The 20007-nt window shown below is 39.0% G+C and overlaps 1 protein-coding gene across 3 annotated transcripts in view; it reads left to right on the forward strand.

Moving 5' to 3' along the window:
• Positions 1–20007, forward strand: part of RNF19A (ring finger protein 19A, RBR E3 ubiquitin protein ligase) — a 61100-nt gene that overhangs the window by 16739 nt on the left and 24354 nt on the right. The gene's annotated exons all lie outside the window — the stretch shown is intronic.

Consider the following 20007-nt stretch of genomic DNA (forward strand, 5'->3'; position numbering starts at 1 on the left):
ATGTACTGACAAAAGCAGAAACAAGTATCCTTCAACTGTTCGTTTATAAATCTAAAAAATACGTAATTTATTGTATTGCAAGTGGCTGTATGTCCCTGTTTCAGGTGTTGGTCATGCATTTGCTTTCAGGAACAAATCTCTGGTGTATTTCCTTTCCCTGCCAACCCCAGTGCTCCCTAGGTCTCAGCTTTTCACAGGTGGCAGTCCTGTTCAGATAGGAGAAGGATGAGGACAAGTTAAAATTGCTGTTCTACTTGGATCATAATGTAAGAACCAGGTGATACTAAGTAAAATCTGTGGCAAGTTAGATATTTTAAGAGAGTAAAATGCTTCAAGCCATGCTTGATTACTGTTGAACCCATTGCCATAGAACTCTTTGAACTTGCAGATAGAGTCTCTGTCTATCTTGACAGATGCTTGAAATTTATATGGATAGCAATGTAGAAAGTTAGAGTAGAAAACAGTGGGGCATACTGGCAGGGAGATGACCGTGCTAGATTTGAAAGTAGTCTGTCAGGAGATTATGCGTAGGCGGTGGGCCCAGTGAGAGGTTTCTTACATCCTTCATCTACACTATGGAGTCTTGGAAGATAGGATCATGAACCCCAGTGTAATTCGCTGTAGCCGTTTTTGTGTTTCTGTGAAGTTTGGGGGTAGTCAGGAATATAGGTGACCAGTCAAATCACAGTCTATTTGTTTTGGTGGTCATTGATATCTTGAAGTGTGTTAAAACTGTAATATTTTGCTGCATGTATTTTTATAAGGTTTATGATGCTTGAGTAAAATAGGCATTTTGTTTTTAATATAATATATCTCAAAGGTGTGTCGAAAGAGTATTTCTTACATAAAAACTAAATCTCATTCCTTTCAAGAAAATACCTAGAAAAGGTACACTTCCATCAGGACATTTTCAATGATGTTATAATCCAAAATCTGAAACAAATTTATGGCTTTGGAGGCAGCATGAAGTTTGCAGTTCTTTTCACAAAACATAATCAGATGAAGCAATTGCTAAAATGGTTTTTAAAATAAATTTGGGGTTACATTATTCTGAAAGAGTAGTTTGAAAAAGGTTTAGATATTAGAACTAGCTTGAGTGTTAGTATAGCAGGCTGTTTATGCACATCTTTTTATTTCTCTGTTAGAGAAGATCACTTCAGAGAAGTAAAAGCAAGATGTCTTATCTATTTTTAATTCTTTCTACAGAGAGCATATCGTTGTGTGTATCAGGTTATCTTAGACGCTTAACTATAGAAATACTAATCTGAAAGTATCCACCTTTTTCTGTTATAGCTTATGAAGCTAATACTGCAAATTTCATTAAATACTGTAGGTTTATTTTTGTTTTCCTTTTCATAAAGATACCTGCCTTTTAGATACATGGTTCCTTTGAGGATAGGAAGACATGTAATCTTGAATGACATTAAGCCTCCAGGCTATCATTAGAGACCATATCTTTTTCTGAGCAAAGAAAAACATGAGGGGCTCTTCCTTTACTAATGTCAGTTATATGGAGGATGACATACTGTAAAATGTGGAAAGGAAGAACATAGTCATTTTATACTTGTGGAGTCTATGAATATTTGAGAGAGACTATTGGGATATATATATGAGGGAGAAAAAAGTGTGCTTTATTTCTGCTCCAGATGGCAGTGGGATTTATAAATGTCTGTTAAAGACAGCCATAATTTTGAGACACTGGACTGATGTTTTAAGTATCTTAGAGTACAGGTGCCTGAGTGCCAGTTGTGAAGTTATTGTGGCTTAATACACAGTGTTCATCAGCTCGGATTCAGAGACTGACAGTTCATGTGATCTCACAGTTACGGTGGTCTGGGATAAGGCATGTTCTCTTCTGTCCATAGTCCAGCTGTGTTACACCCTGTGTGAATTTGGCAAGTCACGTTATTTCTCCATATCAATCACTGTCTGTAAAGTAAGAATGATGCTTCGTTTCTCATAATGCTTTATTTTTAGAATATAATAAATTATATAAGGAAAGACACTCTTACATGTATGCTCACTGCATAATAGAGTGGAAATGATCTTGACAGATCTTCGTTTTGACTGGAGATACTATCATTGAGTGAGCAGTAAAGAGTTTGTATTTTTAGGAGAGTATATCTATATAGGTATGCAATATTTGGAACTGACAGTAACTCGTATGATTTAAGACTGTTTAATATTGTGCATTATAAAGCCAGGTTTTTAGGTTTTCGATTCAAACTGTAATTGGGCTGAAACATTTATTGTGTTGGGCCTCAATCTAGATACTTAAAAAGTGTTTCTGAGAACATAGGGAAAATGTTTCTTTTATTAGGAAAAAAAAATCCTGGAAGCTGCTTTGGTGAAGCAGTAATGCCAGTGTTCTGGAGCAGGGGTGGATATCTGGGGTTTTTTGATTGCTTTGCTTTTGCTTAAACAGAATCCTTGCTACATCTTTATTTTGTCCCTGTGAAAATTTGTAAAGAATGATAAATTCTGGAAAAATTGTTTTGAGCATTTTCTTCAGAGACTGGTTTGTATGTGAAATATCCAGGAACTTAAATGTCACACTATCAGCCTGTTTCAGCCAGTATAGAAATTGGTCAGATAGTTCAGTTGCTTCTCCCAGCTTCCAGGCATCGAGTCAGTGATAGAGCCCCAAGTGAGGAGGAAATTTTCTCTGTTCTTGCTTTCCTGCCAGTTTGAGGGCCTTGAGGAGAAAGTGGGAATTGCCTAACTCCAGCTCGTATGAGCTACAGGAAAAGGTGATGAGTACAGGCAACAGAGGAGGGAGACGGAAAAGAGGTAACAGTGTGCAATGAGGAATGGTAGGAAGAAAAGGTAGTATGCCAGGATGGAGGAAGTGTGAGGGTGATGGAAAGGCTGAAACTACTCGAACAGCACTTCTTTCAGATCAAGCTTCACTACTTCTGACAGCTTTCTGCTCTTTCCCATTATTGGTACCCCCTTGTATTTTGTGCCCCTCAAACCTGATGGGGCGTGGTGGAAAATGGATAGAAAAAAAGAAGGGACTGCTCACAGGTGTTATCCTTAACCCTCTGCTAAGTATTGGCCAACACCTGGGCCAGCACAGGGTGTCATGTGGGTCTGGTTTCTGGGTAGTGAGGGATGGGAAGGCTAAATGGAGCTTAGCCCCGGATAGCCCTCTAAGCCACTGCTCTCTGTCCACTGCTGTGTAAGAGTGGATTTGCTGCAGTTTCTTGTGCTCCCTCTCTCCACTGTATCCATGTGCCCACATGTTACTAAATCATATAAATTTTATATAAGAGAATGTATTCATGCCCTATGCACAGGAAAAAAAAATCTTGTTGATATTTGAAACGTTATAGGTAACAGCTATGTGTTTTGGAAAATATTTAGATAAAACTTAAGCTGGGCTACACTAGAATGAGGAGTCTGTGGTAGCCTCATCTGTACATCTGTAGTGTGTGGTGTTGGACAAGGCCCTTGTAGATTAACTAAATAGTTAATATATGTCCATCTCTAGACATCAGGGAGTTGATTTGCGTATAGCTGCAGCTGTAAATGTATGTTCAAAGCTTATGCTGAGCAGAATCCTGTAAGGACATAAAACAGTCTTAAAACTTCAGCAGCCTGCAGTGCCTTAATCCTCTTTCAGGTGACAGTTTTGGCACTAATATCTGTTTCCTATTTTGTAAATTGGGAGAATTAATCTTCTATCACAAAAGTGCTATGCAGATTTCACACAAATACTTCAAAGATTGGTTTGTTAATGCTTTTGAAGCCTTAAGTCTGTTTTTAAAAAAAGTCTTATGGACTTGGGTGATATTTGCAAATTTAGTGTTGCATAATGTTTTGAAGCAGTAAACGTACAGTACATAAGGTATGTGGCCTTATTTAATGATAAGGAAATGAGAAAGCCATCCATGGTATGAGGCCAACTTCAGAGGAATCTGTATGCCTGTGCAGTCCTACAGGAAGTTTAGAGCCAGATTGAGCCTTTAGGATACTTTTGCCTGGCTTGGTGCCCCTTTTCCCGGAAGATCTGGGAAATAGCTGCTAAAGTACTAACTGGCATCCAGATGACTCTTAACAGAGTTCATCTGCCAGGTGTTGCACTTGAACCTTCTCCTCATAGCAAGCAGCCAGCTGCTTGGGTTAGGAAGCCTAGCTTAACCTATGCTTCTACTTAAAGCAAGACTGTCTGTCAAATTGCTGTTGCAGACACAGGAAAGGATGCTTCCTGGGCTCTCCAGAAGTGGTGGCAAGGGTCAAATATGCATATCCAGCCATCATACTTGCTGAGATTGAACTAGCATTTGATTGTGTAGTTCATGCATTGTAGCAAAACGTGAATTGGGGGAGCGGTGATGACTCTGGGTTTTATTGGCAACTTGCATTCTGGCATCCTTAATTTTTGTGTGCTCAGTTGTGCAGTGTTAAATATTTTTCTACTAGCTGTTTCTCACACATCTTTCTTTCCTGTTCCATTGAAAAGCCACAAATGTCGCTAAGGCTGCTCCAGACTCTGAGGGGGAAGTGTGGGCATCTCTAAACTATTTAGGCTGTATCAAAATGTAAATTTAAACAAAGTGGTATGTTTTGAAATGTTCCTAGTATGGAACAATGTTGACTTGACCAGCAGTTGTTTAAAAAGCCTTCAAGCAGCATGCGCTTCAATTGAAGTTGAAGCTTGTTAGTATTAATAGATAATGGTTAAGTCTGGTAATATGAGACAAAATTTGGTTTTGGATGAACATAGTGTTGTGGCAGTGTTGACTTGGCATATAATTATTCTAGTTTATTTGCATTTATTATTCATATTCTCTACCTATTCTGATTTTAATATGCTTTTTGAATATATCTTGGGCTTTATGCATGCTTAGATTCTAGTGCACAGCACTTGCAATTAATTACAAAACTTTGATAGCTGTGAGGTGATCTTTTTATTTTGGTAGACGATAATGACAGTTTTGCTCTTCTAAGGAGGATTCATTTATAATATTGGCTATAAGTTTGTAACAAAATACTTGTATCCAATTTTAAAGAGTGAGTAATCATGGATGTCCCTTAAATGCCTAATAGTTCAGTGTTTTCAATTCATAGACTAGCTGGAGGATAAGAAGTGCTAAAAAATGATATTGTAAATTACAAATTAAAAAGGTAAGAGGAGAAGACAGAAAGGAGGTTATCATGAATAGTTTCTTTTGCTAACTGTGATCAATTTTTAAGTGACTCGAGCAGGCAAAACACAGAAAATACTTGAGGAAAAAAGAAGGAAAGAGCAGCCAAAAAGAGCAGCAAAAGAGAACTTCAGAATTAATTTCTGAATAACTTTTCAGTTACACAGCTTTCCTTTTTTATGTAGAATTGAGTAATTTACTAGGGAATGGTCCATAAATCCTCTTTATTGGAAATGGAGTTAATATAACAGAAGTGCATAAAAATTGCAGTTTTAGTAAAGGAAAGCTAATTTGCTTAAGTAGCTACTGTTTGAATCAAGACACACTTGAAGTTTCTAAATAACTGTTAAATCATAAAAATTGGTATTTTAACAGCTAGCTAAGTTAAAATCATTAAAATGTCGTATAGACTGCCTTATTTTTCAGGTGAAGTTATTAAACTTCAGAATCACTGAAAAATAAAGTTATAATGGCTTCTTTGCACAGTGGAAACAGATGAGCCACTAAACTCTTAAAAGGGACTCCTCAGTGACAATGATGTGGGCCAGTGTTGTTCCCCATATTGGCACTGTTACACTGTATGATTAATTTTTGTCTCATGCTAGTTGTAGCAAGGAAACCACATGCATGTTGCAGTATAATAAGGTTAGAGAAGTACATCTGGAACGGTCATTAAGGCAGGGATACTTGTTTGTTTTGTGGAAGTTTGTCCTGTGTTCCAGAGCAGGGTCTGGAAGAATTCTCCCTTGTACAGACATGCTGCAGCTTCGCTGTAGGAAGTTCTGTACTGCCTGAAGAAACAAGCTGATGGTAATGCTTCTTTTTTGAAACTTTAAATGTTTACGTATGTATTTATTTTTAGTTAACTCTGGCACCCTCCGAACACCTTTCAATTCCCCCCCACCCCCCACATACACACACTAGCCCCCCGGTAAAAGACTCATTTGTTGAATTCCTCCCAAAAGCCAAGGGAAAGCCTAGGTTGAGATTGGAGCCTAGCAGTGCATGTAGCTGGAGAAGGGCCCTTGCTGTGTTAACGGGAGTTACCCAAGAGTAGCTGGCATTGTGTCTGAGTATGTTGTATTGATTGGGTCTTGCTGGGAGATGGCAAATACAGGTTTGTCAGATCACAGTCCACTGAGCTGGGACAGGATGTCTTATTAAACTACAGATAGCTGCAGGTAATGCTTGATAGTGTCATCAGATTATCTGGGAGCAGACTTGGCCCTTAGAATATGAAACTTGAAGCTCTTACGTTTTTTTTTTTTTTTTTGATTTCTTTGTTTGAATGTCAACATCAACTTGATTTTGTCTGATTTCTCTGTCAGACATTAATTTTTCTCCTAGGAGCTGATTTTTGTTCAAAAACCAAGTTGTGCTGACAGTAGCTGTGGAAGCTAAATGTCATTATCCTTTGAATGTTTGTGTGCTAGTTTGTAAAAATCATATTTTAAATCTGTTTCAGACATTGCTGTCCTCTGTTGCGGTTCTTTTTCTGTCTTATGTGGCACTAGCTGTCGGATAGAAACTCTGACAGAAGTGGAAGGAGGAGCCTTTTATATAAATGAATGTAGGTAGTTGAAACTACTGTGCGAGGATGGCCCATGAGATCCTTTTTTAGTGAGGTGACGGTGAGCGTCCTTTCATGTATGGTTTGAAGTTTGAGGATTTGCGATATCAGTTGTCAGGCTTATGAACCTTTCCTGATGGCTGTGCATAGCTTGTTTAGGGTAAATATCTAACCTTTTGATTAAAAACTCAAAGCATGACCAGTGTTGGTTTGTAGCAGTGGTGACCTGTGGTAATTACAAAAAGGTGAGTGAGTAGATGAGGCTTTTAAACTAATTTTTGAGGTCTTTTTAGTATAATTGTTTGTTCCTCAAATAGCCAGTGTGAGATATTCTGCCACCATCATAGACACAGTATCAGCAGGCAGTTGAGAAATCCTTTAGTCTTGAGAAATCCACAGTGCGTGCAAATTGTTAGCTTTGGCTCCGTTTTCTCCTGTTAGATAATTCAGATGACTGTTCTTACTTGAGGCATCTGTTTTGTTTTTAAAGTTTGAAGAGAAGACAGATGTGCTGCTGTCTGCCCTTGTTCCGTCTGGGTCAGGCTGTGAGGCCTGGAGGGCCGAGGTGGGCTCGTGGTGGCCCTGGCAACAGGCGAGGAAATGACCAGAAGTGCAGGTGCCCCTTTCCCCTGCCTGACTCCCCAGTTGCTGCTTAGCTGCTCCTTTTACCTGACCTCCTCTGTGCTTGCCTCTGCTGCTTCGTTCTCTTCCTGGCTCTGTCTGGCATAGAAAATCTACCTGATGCTGGGAAAATGAGCCAGTTGCATGGAGAGACCACGTCTGACATAGTGACTGTCTCCGTCGGGGAAATTGAATTCAGCCTGCCTCCCTTCCTGCTTTTCTGCATTTGCTTTGTGGCTCAGGAATGCAACCTCTGAGTTATGTTAAGGCTCCACTGGGCTGCGTAGCTACTTCCAAAGCATGTGCTGGCAGGAAAACTCTGACGTCAGTGAAGTTGGGGTGAGGTTTTGCGTTGCGCACGTTCAGTCACCTTGTTCGTTATGGGTAACGGCATACTGGAAATGAAGCAAAACATGAGGCAGAAAGAATTGTGACTGGTAATACTCAATCTGTATCTTCATGGGCAGAGAATGTATTTGACAAATTGTGTTGTCTCATTTGTTTATTATGAATATTTGAGATTATGATATAAATATTTGTATTTGACACTTTTGGCTTGCAGGTTATTGCTTTTAGTTCTTCAAGCTGGCATCACCATAACACTGACTTTGCTAGAATTCAAAATGAATGTATGTTTCAGAAATGTACTGTATGTATTGAGTGAGGAATTTTTTTCCACTGTTAAGTGCAAAAAAAAAATCGGTAATCACGTACTATAATTAGGCGTTCACAATAGGTAACTGATATAGAAAGCAAGCAGGGACTTAATGAAACTATGAATTTACGATCTTCCAGAGAATGTGATATTTAAGATAAACTGACTAACACATAGGCTATTGTATTAATTTCCAAGTCAAAGATTTTGTTTAAAATGACCAGCATCAAAAGTCATCCTCTGTTTAGGATGCTTGTTTCGTATAAGGCTTATCTGGATGCAGATCCTTCAGGAGAACTGTATATAAAGCCATCAGAGCAGAACTGTGGGTGTCATGGTGACAATTCAAAAATCAAGCTGGAGGATTGCAGCTGACATAAGAAGTAAACAAGAAGCTTTTCTATGTTTTACAAATTACTTTTTTTTTTTTTTTAATAAGAAAAAAGTTCTCCTCAACATTTGAGGGCTCCACTGCGAGTTTAGGTGAGCAAGTACTCTTGGCCTGTTGCAGCATTCTTACTAACTTATTTAACAAATTTCGTGTTTCTGTGATCTAGAAAGCCTTTAAATTTGACTTGTAAAGAGATAAGAGAATTGCTTTTACTTAGGTTTTACTAAAAAGAATATATTTGAAGGCATATACCAGTGTTACTGTTTAAAAAACACAAAGTGTGGTTTTACCTTAGAAGCTGAAATAACATAGGTTCCTTTGGAAATTATAATTAGGAAATGTTTAGCTATTTTAGCACTGAGGAAAATAAGCACAGTAGCTTTTCTAGGATTTGTATTTTGCTTATTCTTTTTTTTTTTTTTCCTGTACTTGTAATTGTTCAAAGTGGTTGATGCATCACAGCCTACCCTACAAAGAGGCTGAGGGGTGGAAACAACATCAGTAAAGTGCATTTAAAGAGAATGTGTGAGTTTACCTGTGTATATATGGGTGTGCATGTGGAGGGGGAGGGTGTCAAGAAAAAAATGCTTTGTAACTTCCCCTCAAAAGCACAAAAGCAGGCAGGTTGTATTTCCAAAATACTGACTGTGTTGTGGGGCCTGTCTACGGAGGTGGAACTTGCTAATTTAAAAATCATGGAGTAAATGTAATGGTGCAAATACAACTTTGTGATCAACAGTAATTTTTCCCCTTTTTTTGTGATTGGTCACTGATTGTGGCACTCAGCACTGCTCCAGAGCTTTCATATCCTACCTAACATTCAGAGGAAAATTATTCAAGGTCCTGTGACTTTTTTCTGACTTTATATTTTGCTATTAAATATATTAAGCACAGAACTAAACCTTTGAGTGTTTTTATTTATTTACAATTTGGAGTTTGGGATAAGATGGCTTTCTGACAACTGAGAATGTCACAGCATTGCCAAAGTTTCATTAATGGCCATGTGATCTGGAGTGTCAGCTGGAACACAGGTACATGCCACGAAAATGTGTAATGTTTCTGCGTAATACACAGTGTATTACAGGGGATCCCTCAAACTGTCCTGTGTTGCTTGTTTAAAAACTACGAGAGTGTATTTTTTGCACTGACTTTTCTAGCCACTTGGTATAGCAAACGTCTGCAGAGAGGAAATCTACTTAACCCCAGTCTACATTGCAGTTATTCTGTATTGCTGTCAGTGAAAAATGTGGGGAAAAACTCGCATCAACCTGGCTAAATCCAGCTGTATGCTGACATAGCACATTTTTTGGTATAGCGTATGATGTTGTTGTAGGTGGTATAACTGTGCTGGCAGAAAAACTCCTTGTGCTGGCATATATTGTATTTTCCAGCACAGTTACAGCATCAGAGGTACTTTTGATGACAGGCATTCAGTTTTCTCTTGCTTTGGGCTTTTTAACTAGTGTATGCACTATTTGTAATACCAGGGAAGTTTGTCTGTAAAGGCTGTAAGAGCATCCCCCTTCTCTTGCCTTAGCTGTGCTGAGCGGGCTGCCTTTCCAGCCCGCACACTCTTTTGTTTTCTACCTCCCTCTCCCAAAAAAAGTGTCAGTAAAAATAAACTTTTCACCTTGAGGTGTTAATAAGCAATGCTTTCTGTTTTACAGCTAGGCAGTTTTTCTCCTCTACCTTTCTTTTCTAGTGTTCTCATTTCTTTCTACACTAGGCTAGGCTGTGAGATAACTTTCTTGCTACATTTGCCGTTTCCTGACGCCAATGGTTTTTTCTGGAGGCCGCGAGTGTTTCCTGTCTGGAAACTAGAGGCAGTGTTCCTGGCAGGGCCAATTATTTTTGTTTCCCTGGCTAGATCTTTCCCTGTCTTTGTTTTTGTCTCTCTCTCTTCCAGTTGTCTGTTTGTTCTTTTGTGATCTTGGTTTGTATTCAGAATTGCACCAGTTTAACCAGAGCTGTCATTAAACACAAAACAGACCCAGTGATTTCGATTTATCTGTGCAGGATTTTGCACTAACATTTTGTATGTTGACAGAATAAATTGATAGGTTGGGCAGCGGTGGAGTTAAGCATGTTATGTTAAGGTTTGCACTGACTTCACTTGTGAGTGAACAGAGGTGGTTAGTTTTGCTGGTGTAAGGCTGTATGTGGATGCTATGTCGCGATGGTTTCGGCGCTTACGGCGTTAGCTGTGGCAAGGTCTCAAGGTTTTGAAAACTCTGTAGTTCCTTTCTCTATCATGGACCTGCTGCTGCTAGAATAGACTGGCTTGGATTATTCACTCGCCCAATTTTTTCTGTAGGTTTTTTAATTGAATTGTGTTTTCCAAGATGATTGCTTTTTTTGTAAAGAGACTCATCTCAAATCAGACTTGTGCTCAGTGGCTGTTCAGTTCCCAGGGGCTGAGATGCACTGTCTGCTTACAGTGGTTTAATCCCGTGCTCCATGTGAGTTGTCACAGTTGCTTCTAGAAACTATGTTTGTGTTCCTACCCCACACCAGTGTAAGATAACACAGCTTAACTTGTTCTCACTGAAAGAGTTCAAACTCTTTAACTTACTCTTTTTTTAAAGTTAATTTTGAGTACCTTTTGAAAGTTTAATCCAAAGTGTCTCTGTATCCATTTTGTTAGCAGAATGGATAAAATAGCACTACCAGAGGATTGAAAGGTGATACATGAATAGTTTCCAGCACCTCTTAGTAAGAGGCAAAGATATTTCAAGATTAGTGTACTACTTCCACTTCCCCCTCCCTCCTGCCCCGCAAGGAAACAGGCTTGCTGGAGAAAAACTCAGTCAGCTGATCAATAATATCTTGCCTCAGTGCAAGGAGCCGGGAGCTGAAATCTGCCACCTCTTCTGTGCCCCTCCCAATAGATAGCACTGTTTGATCAGATGTAGTTACACCTGTGCACCGAGGATAGCATTTATTACATGTGCGTAAATTGGGAATTTCTGAAAGTCCTGGTTACTTTTGGAGAAGTTTTTCCTCTGAGAATGATCTAAGCATTTGGAAGTGTTGTTGTATTTTCCATTTGCAGAATTGGTGACAATGCAGGAAACAAAACTTTCTTAGCTCTTTCACATTGACTGTTCTTAAAAATGGCTAGAATTTTAAGAGCAGAATTTTACTGTATACTCTTCTGGAAGTGGCAAAAGTTTTTTTTTCTTTTTAATCATACTAGGCAGGTCAAATAAGAAAGGAGTTCTTTTGAATGATTCTTCATTACAGGCTAATTATCTTTACTGATGGTTCAGAAACAGTCTTTGGTTAAAATGATAGTATTAATACAGTTGGACGAAAACAGTGTTTTTTGTGCATGGACAGCTTTTGCAGTTTTTAGTCCCTTAGGATAGCTTGCACTTTACAGATCACTAGTCAGATGTTTTAGAATATACTATATATTCAATATATATGAATCTCACCACAGTATTCAGAAATGGAAGTACGTACCAATCTTGCTTCAAGCAGGTGCATTCCCATCACTGAAGCAAGAAAACATTGTGCTAGTGTGAGGTTGTTAATAGTTAGAAGATTAAAATAATTAAACGCCCCTGTGATGTTTTGCTCATGTTGTTGGTGTCCCCCTCTCCCAGATACTCACAGCTGATTTGTGCTGCCAGAGTTTGGCGTACGCTTGCTTGCAGTAATGCACCGCAGTGCAGAGAAGGTGCTTTTGGCTGCGTGAGGGGCTGCGTGGCTGTGCTAAGGCCACTCTGCGTGATTAGATGAGGGTGAATTGAGCCTGTTCATCTTGTTTGCAGCAGATGTAGGCCTGGAGACTTGTGAACAGAAAGGAGTATTTCTCTACTGAGTTCTTAATTTGGTCAACCGTTGCACTCGATCTATCCAGATCTAATGCTGCTGGTCAGGAAAATTAAAGTTTCTTGAGATTTAAGGAGGATTTAATGCGTATTTGCCAGCGCCTTTGGGAGTATCAATGGACCTCCATCTTACCATGGCAGACCTTACTTAAAATCTACATCCATCCTGGTGAAATCTTCTACTGAACATTTGAACTGTATAGAAAAAATTGTTTCTCTTCTAGCAGCTTTTTTTGGATTATAAAGAGTTCCTTTGGGATTTAAAAGGATGGTGGAAGAAAAAAAGAGGAGGCAAAAGAACTCCACACTCCTTCAGTTACAGGCCCTTGAAGAGCAAGGGGAGCAGTTTTGCTGGAGCTGGCAAGCAGCTGATCGAGACTTTCAGAATGAGTCGAGCAGCTTGCAAGACTTCCTTTCCTAACAGCAGTTGTCAGAGACACATGATACAGGATGTATTGCGCATCAATTTCTAAGGAAGAAGCGTAAGAGGGTTTTTTTTGTTTGTGTTTTAATAAACTTGGAGACTTCTGGCTGTCAGGTTTGGTTTGTCATGTGCTACATGCCATTACGAATTTTGAAATAGAAGGCCGTATATCAGCGAACTGTCGGGGATTGTGCAGTGTTGCAGTCTGCTTGCTTCTGTTAGTGACTTGGATCTCGTGGCTGGTCAGTCTGACCGTCGCAGGCTGCGAGCCCAAGTGGTTCATAGTCTGTGTTTGCTTCATTGTCTTGCAAACAATATTGTTTTGTTCTGTATGTGAGAATAGAATTTCCAGATAATTGACAGGACTTTGCAGAAAAATGAAGTGTAGTCAGAACAAGCTGTGACATAACAGTACAGCATTTAGATATTCAGGAGATTGAAGTACCTCTGTCTCACAAGTGCTTGCTTTTCTTAAGTCTTCACGTGTGATAATATCTTTAGAAAATCAAAATGTTATTACTCAATATTCTGAATCATATTATGAAATAATCTAGACAAAAATTTGGTTAGGGAAAATCATTGTTTCATTCTGAAAAATGCTTTAAAAAAATAGTAATCTTGCTTTAGTGAACATTCCATGTGAAGAGCAGATAATAGCTGAAAAGAAAGGTTGCATGTGCTGAGGGAATTGTTAAAACCTTTTGTCTAATTTTGATATCCAGTAATATGATAGCCAGTAATATCCAATAACCCTTTCACTTCAAGGCAGATGGGTTTAGTCTGTTGTGCCTATGCCAGCACAGAACTGTTATCCAAGATCTTGTCAGCACCTTCAGGGGTGCAAACTCCAACATCATATTTGTTGGCAACTCAACTCCCAATTTTTTGAGCTTGCATAAGCTAAAAATGAAAGTATTTCACTAAACCTGTTCTTTTGTTTGAAGCTGATGCCTGAAGCTTGAGACTTGTCATGAGAGACTTGTGAAGGTTTTGTAAAACTCATCCTTGAATTCCCAGGTGTGGTTTCTGTAGCCTAACATTAGATGCCTGTTTTTAAAATGATAGCTTCTTGTGCTTGTATCATTAGTGCACAGTATATGTAAGGAAGTGAAAGCCTAATTCAACAGTGAAATCGTCTTCAGTCTGAAAAAGACTTGCTAGTAATAACAGTAGCTCTGGTAACATTAGTACCTAAACAATATTGTGTGCGTGAAGTGAGTCATTCACATATGTGGTCTCGAAACAAAGCAGAACATAAACATTTTTGCCAGAAGATCTCTTTATTTTAAGGGATCAGAATCACTTTTTGCTTAGATCAATTTTGTAAAAATTTTAATAACCTTACTGCTGCCCTCTTTTGAAAAAGAGGAAAATTATGATGAGCTAAATTTACACTAGTATTTTTTATAGTAATTTTACAGAGCTCAGTTTTATTTTTAAATCCACTACTAAATCACCTCAACTTTGCATTTTTGTATCCTGGGCATGCTGTTACAAATCACTGTGTATTTGGTAAGGAAAAATATTGGTAGATCTAGGTACTCTTCCTAAAGCTTGAGAAATCTTCTTATACAGATTTGTTAACTTAATTAGATTTTTTTTTCCAATCTAATTCAGATTCCATGAGCTTTTTATTTTTCATCTTTTATTAGGAATCCAAGTTAGACACCAACCCCCATTGCCTTCCCCTTCTGAATGTAGAGATGTCTTTACAGTCTTGGAAACACTAAATGGCAAATGGAACTCTCCTTCAATGTTTTTTTCCTCAGAAACTAAAATTAGGAATAATAGCATAAGTTCGTTCTGGTAATTGTTGCAATTAAGCATTTCACCTGTGCTACATTGTTGCTGTTAAAAAAATTTTCTCAACTTAGTGCATATGATGGTTTTGTGAGAGTATTTTTTCCATATAATTCAGTTTGTTTACTTCCAAGTTGCGGTGTGTTCTGCATGTGCTGAATCATCTGTGATTAAACCGAACTATAGTCCAGCATAGCCTGATACCTATGTATTAACAATTTTTTTTTTCAAATGGGACATAACACCATAGACGGACATAGACATCTAAATTAAGGACTTTAAGACTATCACTCACTCTATTTTAACTCTTAGTGATGTCAGATTTTATTTAAACTAAGGCCAAAAAATAAGGAATTGAGGATTTATTTAAAAAGAGACAGACTGAGGGGTTGTTTCCCCTCCCCTGCTCCACTCCCAATCTGAATCTGTTGTGGAATGAATTGACATTAAAAATGTTTAATGGGACTTTTTTGCTGTTTAAAAATCCTATGTATTGGAATTTAATTTAGTAGCTTCAGCTTTTGTACATTTGTCTACGTTTTATATTTCATTCAATTTTAATTTTGTTGTTCTTACACCATAAAATAATAATTTTAAAAGAAAGCTACCTTCTCTGCCCAATCTGCTTTACATGAGTTTCTGCTAGTGTGGCTGGATCTGATCAGAAATGTGTTGAAAATCAAAAAGCAAATACTGTTCTCCATCTGGATGAAAAGCATTAGATATTTCATATCAGCATGTATTAGATTTGCATTAGACCTAGTAAATTGAAGTGTGCACTTGCTTCTTTCTTGAGGAACTACAATGTGTTCCACAAGACTTACGCTTTTTGAATAGATACCTTTTTGTTTACTCCCAAATGAGTAAGCTGTTTTGTAGGTGTTTTCAAATACTAGTACGTTAAGACCATCGTAGATGAGAAGTTCCAAGGTTGTTGCATGATCCCAGCAGGAGCTGTGTGCTGGAATAGGGAGGCAGGATATATTTCAGATCTGTTCCTGCGTTATCGGTGGATGAACTTTGTACGCTGGGAGGTTTTTTGTTACAGCTCTTTTTAAGCTGAAGTAATGCATCTCAAAAGAGCTACAGAGTGTAGATGTTGGGCCTATTAGATGTTAGAGGGAAGCTGTTATCAGCTTTAATCAAGAAATAGTTATCATTATACCAGTTCCAAGTTGGTATTTGGTTAAATTAGTGGGAGGAGCGAATGCCTAAAATGAAAGGTATTCACTTACAGCAAGAAAAGTCAGAATTTATCTTCTAAGTACCAGTGACATCAGGGGAATATTTAAAGGTTGTAGTGAGGATAGAGCTGTATCCGTCCATCGTTTTTGGTGAGGAGGTTTCTCTTACTTTCCTGCATATACATGCAAACCTGTCTTTATTTTGCAAAGATGTCAGACCACTGTGGTGGTAGGCTTATAGCTCCTGTATGCTAGAGCGAACGTGTACTGAAAGAGCAGGCAACATATTAAGCTTGTGCCGCTGATACGTTTGGAGGGCAGCTAGGAACATGAGGGAGTTATTTTGCAGCAACTAGCTTGTAGAAGTCAAATTTTACCACTCTCTCCTTCTTGTAAAATCAATATGCCCAGCTGTCCTAGAGCATTTTTTAAAAGTTTTGAAGTTGATTGAGTCATCCATAGGCTCTGTTATGGGGAGAAATACGAGATGTTTATCACTCCCAGTCATTTTGTGATTGAGAGCTTTGTCCTATACAATTTGTCAGGAATATTATTTCTTTCCCTTCCCCTCTGTTATATCATCAGCAATAGCATTTACTTAAAGCAGTGTGTTTGAAAAGTTACAAAAGGAAATTAACTGTATGCAAGCAGTGGTACGTTTCCCCAGGAAATAAATTAGGGGAGATAACTGCTATCTGTTCCTTCAGTAGTGCACCGAGCTCTGTGTGAGTTACGCATATAAATATCGCTTGTCCTTTTGGAAATCTTCAATTAGAAGGTGCTTTTGTGCTGTGGTCACTGGTGTTTTGTGGCAGTCTGTGGCACGAGGAGAATTCAAGTAACTGATGGAATTTTCTCTTGCGGTAGGGTTTTAGGCAGGGCAGGAAGCCAAAACCATGTCTTTTCTATAGTCTGTAAGTGCTTTTGAGGAAATGCTGGGATTAGTTATGAACTTACATTTTTAAGTGTCGTTCTACTGATTGGTATTTCTGTTTTGTTTTGCTTTTATCCCATGTCTGTTGTCTGTATTGGTTTCTTCTGTATCATTGACGAAGTCCGCGCTGGTCCATGCGAGTGGCGCAGCACTTAACCTGACTGAGAAGCAGCATTCATGTCACTCACGTTCATTATTGTAATGGTGCATCTCGGCTCCCGAGTCTTCTGGTTTCACAGATCTGCTTTTCACACAGGCAGTCTCCTTCATACTGACACATTGTTACTGGAATAATACAGGCGTTGTTCTACCACTGTACAGAATGAAATGTTTTGCCTTTTCCTGTCAGCAGGAGCGTGTAGATGCTGTTTTGGGTTGGGCAATATGAGAACTGGCCAGCACTCCTTGCAGGACTAGTAAAGCTCTCATGGTTTTGTGCAGCTCTGATCTGTTGCAGGGTTTGTCTTCAATTTTCCTGTAATAAATCTACTGTATCTTTTTGCTTCACTGAAGTCATCTGCTAATGTCTCTAAAACGGCAATTCAAAATTACCGTATCAGGGAGAGTATGGCTTTTAAAACTAATGTTTTATAATAGGTATTAGAGAGTCATTGTTGATTGCCTTGAAATAACTGGCAGCTTCTCTAGTCAAAAAGCCTGACAAAAGTTCGACCGTTTGCTTTATAGGAGCAAGCCACTGTTCCTGAGAGAGTGCTTATCATATCGCATTGCGCGGAGGGAATTGGAGGGCTGACTGCTCTGTTGCTTTAGAGCATGGGAGAATCCTTGTTTATTTTAAAAAGTACAACTGGTTCATCACCAGAATTTCTGTTTCTTGATTTTGTACATCTGTTGAAACTGGCAAAAATGTTGTAGTATGCATTCTCCCCCCTCCAGGGAAAGGGAGGGGGAAGCTTGTGTATTCTTGGCTGTGTCATTGGTTTACTTCCTACATTTAAAGAAAAAAAATTGACTGCTGTTTGTCGTCTTTGCAGACTCTTCTGCTTCAAATAGGATGGCACTTTTTACTGTGCTGGTAGTATCTGGGCAATTATTTAAGTGTCAGTAACTATGTAGTTATAATAATGCTTTCAACGTTATTCCTGCAGTTCTAGACCTTCAAACTTAATTCACCTTCAGCCATGGACTGTAGAGTTTGTGTCTTTGTGGATGGTTCCAATACTGTACCAACTGCAGATCATGTGTGTGACACAGTGTAATGCCAAGATTGCTCCAGCAAGGAAGACTTCATTTTGTCAGTGCTGCTTAATGATTTTTCAGTTTCACCTTTTTTTTTGCTTTAGATAAGGGAATGCTTTAATTCCTTTAATGAGAAACAGCAGCTGTAAAACTACTAAAATTGTTTGGGGAACAGAAGCAGGTAAAACATCCAAGATCCCTTTGATTAAATTTTAAGCTGAAAATGTTCTCTTAATATAGAAGCAAGGAAGAGTATTTTATATGCTTTGTTTTAGACCCTAGGATTAAAATAAAACTTTTTGGATAATGTCCAGTAGTGGTAAGACTTTCCTTTACAAAAAAGAAAAAAGTAGTAATAGTTCCGCATTTGCAAAAACAGAATATAGTGGCTTTTTTTTTTTCTTAAATAAAAAAGAAAACCTCTAGTGGCCCAGACATAATTTCCTTTTTAGCAAAACCGGGAAATAGCAATGTGTTTTCTGTTTGAATTTCTTATACTTGATGAAGCTAATACTGTTAGTAAATTGAACAGCATCAACTTGGCTGCCCGGCAGCTCGTGTATACTCTGGGGCCACAGGAACCTGAGGACAGCCTAGAGGTTTGTGTGTAACGCATGTTGCACTGGTGAGTCAGGTGGGCTGCGAGCTGTTGGTAGCTGGTACGCAACTTACTTGGGCACAGTTAAACGGAGGTATTTGACTTGATGCTTCTCTATACCACAATGCTCAAGTTAGAAATTGTGGTTTTGTATCATTATCAGTGAGCCCTGTGCGTTCTTCTCTTTGTTTTTTGACCTATTTTAGATGCTTAGGTTTTAATATTATGATACTTGAGTGAAATCATGGAAACCCAGTAAACACCTTTCTGGAAGACTAGCTTGGAAACACTGATGGAAAATGATGCCAGCAGTGGTGTTGCATCCAGCTATTACAGAATCACAGAATGATTGAGGTTGGAAGGGACCTTGAGATCATTTAGTCCAACCCCCCTGCTCAAGCAGGTCACTTAGAGCACATTACACAGGATTGCGTCCAGGTGGGTTTTGAGTATCTCCAGAGAAGGAGACTCCACCACCTCTCTGGACAACCTGTTCCAGTGCTCTGTCACTCTCACAGTGAAGAAGTTCTTCCTCATATTCAGGTGGAACTTCCTGTGTTTCAGTTTGTGCCCATTGTCTTGTGTCCAGTCGCATGGCGCCACTGAAAAGAGTTTGTCCCCATCCCCTTGACACCCTCCCCTCAGGTACGTGTACACATTGATAAGATCCCCCCTCAGCCTTCTCTTCCCCAGGCTGAAGAGGCCCAGCTCTCGCAGCCGTTCCTCATAGGGCAGATGCTCCAGCCCTCTGATCATCCTCGTAGCCCTATGCTGGACTCTCTCCAGTAGCTCCATGTAGCTATGCAACACTGATGTCTCCTAAGAAATACCTTGTCTTCTTTGGTTACAAAAGTGGCTCACTAAGGGTTAGGTGAATACTTCTTGAGCAAATAAACTGCCGAGAAGTGGGAATGTTGGGCACGTTTGTGGGAAGCTAGTGTTTTTTCATTGGAGGAGATCTGCCACTTCTGTGGGAGGATAACGGGAAAGCACCTTTTTCTCCTTTCAGAAGAAGTCAGTTAAGGGACAGGAGGCAGGTCATTGCTGACTTACTGTGCAAAAGGATTGCTTGAACTTTATGTGATAAGAATCTTTCTTTGAGCAGTTTTAGTCAGTTTCATGGAAAATTCAGAAGTCATCACCTTAACTCTAGAGTCTGCTTGGCTTGTAATAAGGAAATCCAAGAGCAAAGCAGCAGTGGTTGTTACTTACTCTCCAGCTCTGTTTCCTGAAATATTCAGAGGCTTTACATGTTTATATGCAGCTGCCTACTTCTCTGTGAATCCTTTATATCTGAGAGTATCTTAGGCTATTTAGCCATTTAGACTACCAGCAGAAATTATTGTGGATTTTAAAAATGCAGAGAAATTACTTGTTTCGGGTAACTACCTGTATTGGCTGTGTACTTGACCTTATCACATGTGCAGGAAACAAACTTGTAGTATTGAAAACTTTCCTGTTTTCTCTACCTGTTATAGACTATGCTTTGCAGAATAACTTGTATGTTTACTTAGTTGTCATTTTGGATGATGGTAATTTCTGTACACACAGAAAACACTGCCTCCCCAGAGAGGCAGGGGAGTGAAGATGCTGCTCTCAGCACTGTTTAATGCATGGTGTTTCTTGCCTCCAGGGATTTTTCAG

Source organism: Rhea pennata, chromosome 2, assembly GCF_028389875.1.
Source record: "Rhea pennata isolate bPtePen1 chromosome 2, bPtePen1.pri, whole genome shotgun sequence".
NCBI classification, from domain to species: domain Eukaryota; kingdom Metazoa; phylum Chordata; class Aves; order Rheiformes; family Rheidae; genus Rhea; species Rhea pennata.